Source organism: Onychomys torridus, chromosome 13 (assembly GCF_903995425.1).
Source record: "Onychomys torridus chromosome 13, mOncTor1.1, whole genome shotgun sequence".
Classification (NCBI taxonomy): Eukaryota; Metazoa; Chordata; class Mammalia; order Rodentia; family Cricetidae; genus Onychomys; species Onychomys torridus.
The window spans coordinates 65,178,604-65,184,011 of NC_050455.1; positions in this window are offsets into that span (position 1 = coordinate 65,178,604).

Below are 5,408 nucleotides of genomic sequence, written 5' to 3' on the forward strand. Positions count from 1 at the left end.
CTACAGAAATCCTCACCCCTTGACTCTGCACTTGGTAAAGGCAAAGCCCTGCAGAGCTAGCAAGCATGCTGGAAAGCAGACTGAGAGGCAGGATGCCGCCTCTCCTTTCTCTCTGTCTTGTCCCTACCTTACACGATTCCTGGTGCCTCAAGACTAGACGCTAAGAGAGATTCCTCTGAGGCCATACAGCACATCGGGTACCAAGGCCGAAGGACTTAAGTTCTAGAGGGGAAGGAATAAAGGGGATAAAGAATGGATGTGTTCTGGAAATAACAACCATCAGTAACTAAGCATTCACCATACACCCAATGCCAAAATTGTCAACTGTTTTAATGGATACTCAACTTTCCCTTATGATTTCACAGTGACCGTGGCCCTTTCCACTAGGTATGGGCAGGTGTTCTAGTTTCACTCTGTTACTGGGATTAAACCACTTTGGACAAAAGCAAGTGAGGGAAGAAAAAGGTTTATTCCAGGTTACAGTTCCAGGCCACAATCCAACATAGAAGGAAGCCAACACAGGAATCTGAAGCAGAAACCATGGAGGAATATGGCTTATGGCTCACTCACTGCCTTATACTCTGCTAGCTTTCTTAGACAGCCTAGGATCACCTGCCTGGAGATGGTGCCTCTCACAGTGGGCTGGTAATTAGTAATAAAGTTGGTGCCACACAGACATACCCATAGGCCAATCCGATTGAGGAAACTCTTCAGTTGAGGTTCCCTCTTCCAGATGACTCTAGATTGTGTCAAGTTGACGATAAAGCCTAATCAGTCAGGACAGCAAGTCGGGCAGTTTTCCCAAGGCTACCCCGGGTCACACAGCACTGTGACTAGAACTCAATTCTAACTCCAGGGTCTGGACTCTAGCAGTACCTGAAGCACTGTCACTTCCCAGTGCTAAGGAGTAAATATGGAAGAAAGCATTGTCCAATAATATTACTAAATCCTCTTCTTGGGAACAGTTACTCGCCAAAGTCAGTAGGAAAACAGGGTGGGGACACTTAATGGGGGACTGTAGCTGGAAGTTTTCCTGTGTCCCGCAGCTGCTTGGTCCCAAATAAACACACTGAGGCTTATATTAATTGCAAATTGTTTGGTCTATGGCTCAGGTTTATTATTAACTAGCTGTTTCATCTTAAGTTAACCCATTTCTATTAATCTATGTATTATTACATGTCTCGTGGCTTTACCTGTGTCCCATTACACCCTGTTCCCCTGGCAGCTGCCAGCATCTCCCTTGACTCTGCCTCTCTTCTCCCTGTATCTCTGCTTGGATTTCCCACCTGGCTCTTATCCTGCCTTCTCATAGTCTAAAGCAGCTTTATTTATTAACCAATGGAAGCAACACATATTCACAGCATACAAAAAGACCATCCCACAGCAGGAACTTTTCCACCCTTTCTTCTGGAGTTCCAACTATGGCTTGCTCTAGAATAGCACTGCCCATGCCATAATATAATCACCCTTTTCAAGAATGTCTATCCTCTCATCCCCCATAGCCCTGTGTCTGCATCAGTATTTCAGCCCTATACCCAAGTAATGCCCAACATAATGAGTATCTGGACATTGGTGAGGTAGAAGGGGAAACATGACTTCAAGAGAAACCTTAATGTACATCAAATGGTCTGATGTTCAGTGCTTTTGTTATTCTACATTTAAGGCTGTCAATGTAAGTCCTAAGTTTCTCTAAGAAAATTCACAATGCACCCCTCATCTCCCACAATAAGAGATCAATGATCTACAAGTATGATTGAATGTCCCCAGTAATTCCAGGATAGAGTGTTCTGAAGATGTTCACAAGGTAATCTTTATGTTCCCACAGTCTATATTTCAGGTTATATGCCTGATAGAGACACACCAGAGATGATAAATGAAGCCCAAGACAAAGATATCCCTAAGACTGGGGGTTAGATGGCAGTGCAGTGGGAAGCTGGGGGAGAGAAAGGCCTTGTAGAGGAGGTGGTATCTGAATAAGATCTAAAGGGAAGTACGAGCATGGCTAGGCAGAAAGGAAGCTGCTCCCTTGAGAAAGCACACACAGCTAAGACAAGGCAATAAGCATGCTCAATGGGCAGAATAAGAGAAAAACCAGGCCTTCAGGAGCAAGGCTCTGGGACATAGCACAAAGGCTCAAGGACACACCACAGAGCAAACTTCCTGGCCAGTCATGGAAGTGCCACCAACTGCTTGAACGCCAGCCATTGGCAAGGAATGGGCAGCACCTATCTAACAGGAAGCCAGGTTCCAAGAGCCTGTTTTGTCCACTCACAAAGAAAGAGTTGGTTAAGCCAGGATGTTCTTCCTTAATGAACACAGACTCGCTGAGACTCATAACTTGAGTTTCTGGAGGCAAACCTGAGAGTCAATAAAACGGCAGTGCAGTCTAAACAATATTAAACTTCCTGGGAATGCAGTAATTAGAATTTCAAACACTAATAAAAGACTGTACAGTTAATTAGCAGGAGTCATAAAAGTCTAAGAACAAATATACCATGTATTAAATACAACTAATGTGATTGCTGCACACCAACTGAAAAATTAAAGAGGAGAGGCTAGAAAGGGAAAGTGCTCACCACAACCCAGTCAGCCAGAAGCAGAAACAGATTCTCTTGGTCTTTGCAACCACAGCTCCTCACAATAGTGACATCACTATCACACAGCCTTTACTGCCGGAATCAGAATGTTCTTTTCCTCATTAACAAGCTCCACTTCCTTGAGGAGCCAGAAAAATCCGGCATGTCTGAGTCATAAATTGTTTTCTCAGCCTGGAGACACACAGGCACACATATGCACATGAATGCATATACACGCTTCTAACTGGTTTCAAATATTATTTTACATTTAATTATTTACAGGATGGGGCTCACATGCTTTAGCTCACATATGGAGACCAAAGAACAACTTGGAAGAATTATTTCTGTCCTACCATGAGGGTTCTGGAGTCTGAAATTAGATCATCAGGGTTGGTGGAGAGTCCCCTTACTCAATGAGCTGTCTTGATGGCCCCATCTTAGTCTGTTGTGGAAAACTATTTTAAGACATGTTATATTTGTTTATGCTCTGGAACATTTGCTCTAATGATGCTAGGATGTGTTGCATTCTTTTATGTTGTGTTTGTTTCACTTTGTGAAGCTGTGTTACTGTGCCTGTCTAAAGCACCTGATGGTCTAATAAAGAGCTGAACAGCCAACAGCGAGGCAGGAGAAAGGATAGGCGGGGCCAGCAGGCAGAGAGAAGAAATAGGAGGAGAAATCAGGGAGGAGAAAGAAGAAGGAGCAAGAGAAGGAGGAGGACATCGGGCCAGCCACCCAGCTACACAGCAGCTACAGAGTAAGAAAGAAAAATATACAGAAAAAGGCAAATGCCCAGAGGCAAAAGGTAGAGAGGCTAAGTTAAGAAAAGCTGGCTAGAAACAAGCCAAGCTAAGGCCAGGCATTGATAAGTAATAATAAGTCTTCATGTGTGATGTATTTGGGAGCTGGATGGCAGGCCCCTGAAAGAGCCAAAGAGTATAGAGTAAAAAGCTGTGGAGCCCCCAGCTGGATCAGGCCCTCTGGATAAGGGAGACAATTGAATAGCTTGAACTGTTTGGGAGGCACCCAGGCAGTGGGACCAGGACCTGTTCTTAATGCATGAGCTGGCTGTTTGAAACCTGGGGCTTACACAGGGACACATGCTCAGCCTGGAAGGAGGGGACTGGACCTGCCTGTACTGAATCCACCAGGTTGAACTGAATCCCCAGGGGAGTCTTTGACCTGGAGGAGATGGGAATGGAGGGAAGGGGCTGGGAGAAAGGTGGGGGCAGGGGCGGGAGCGGGGAGGTCAGGGGAACCCATGGCTGATGTGTAAAATTAAAACACAAATATAATAAAAAAAAAAAAAAAATCAGTCAGTGTTCTTTGACTGTGAAGAGACACCATGACCACTGCAACTCATAAAGGAAAGTGTTTAAGTAGGACTTCTTACAATTGCAGAGGTTTAGTTCTTTTGTTATCATCATGGTTAGGGAGCATAGCACCACACAGGCAGACACAATACTGGAGAAGTAGCTGAAGTTCTACATCTAGATTCAAAGGCAGCAGGAAGGAAGAAATTCTGGGCTTGTAATGGGCTTTTTGATACCTCAAATTCCACCTCTAGTGACACACTCCCTCCAATAAGGCCACACCCTCTGATCCTTTCGCATAGTACCACTCCCTGGTAGCCAAGTATTCAAATCTATGAGCTTTGGGGACCCTTCTAATGCAAAACATCACAGACCCTAACTTGTTTGATACATAAGTGAGCTCAGGCTGGCCTGGAACTTACTATGTAGACCAGGCTGGCCTCAAACTCATAGAAATCTGCCACTGGACAAGTGTAACATTGATCTTCAGGCCTCCTTGATTAAAAAAAAAAAAAGTTCATGGGAGAATACAGCAACCCTTGAAAACAGTCCTACAAAATAAACAAATTTGACCACACTTCTGGATTTAATGGCCAGTTTCTAGAAAATAAAGAGGAAAGGAGAACCTAACATCACATGGACTCAGGTAGAAAAATCTAGACTAAAAAGTTGTTTAGGGAAAACAATCTAGTTTTTTCAACAAACAAAATGTAAAGATAAAAAGAACTGGGAATGGACCTCAGTAGTAGAATGTAGGCCTAGTGTGCCTGAAGCCATGGGTTCAATCGTGTCTGTGTGTGTGTGTGTGTGTGTGTGTGTGTGTGTGTGTGTGTGTGTGTGTAACCTACAGGTTAAAAAGTGAAAAGACATTTGACAACACTCTCTGGTATTCCCCAAATGTGCTGAAAACCCTATGTCCTACATGTGGACATTATAATAGTAGCTTTATTTATAACTAGAAAAACTTGGAAGTATCCTTCAGTAGATGAATGAATAAACTGTGGCACATCCAAACAACAGGATATTACTCTTCAGGAAAAACAGACAGTCAAGCCATGAAAAGAGGATGCTTGAGTGCATATTTCCAAGTGAAAAAAGATGATATAAAAGGGCACATATTGTGTGATTCTGACTATATAGTATTCTACAAAAGGCAAAACCATGGAGACAGTAAAAATATTCCATCTTTGGGGAGGGGTAAATGTGTGGAGGAAGAGGACTTTGGGGGCAGCAAACTATTCCATGTAATAATGTAACAGAGATACATGTTCCAGTTTGTCTACATCTTCAATGTTCAACACCAAGAATGCATCCTAGTGTGAACTGCAATCCTTAGCCATAATGATGTTCTGGATGTAAGGAATGAGCACTTGGCAAGGAGATGACTATAATGGAGGAGGGGCAGAAACCTCTGTACTTTCATCTCAATTTTGCTATGAATTCAAAATTGTTCTTTAATAAAGTAATTTTTGTCTATCTTTTTTGAGACAGGATCTCATCACGTAATTCTGGCCATCTT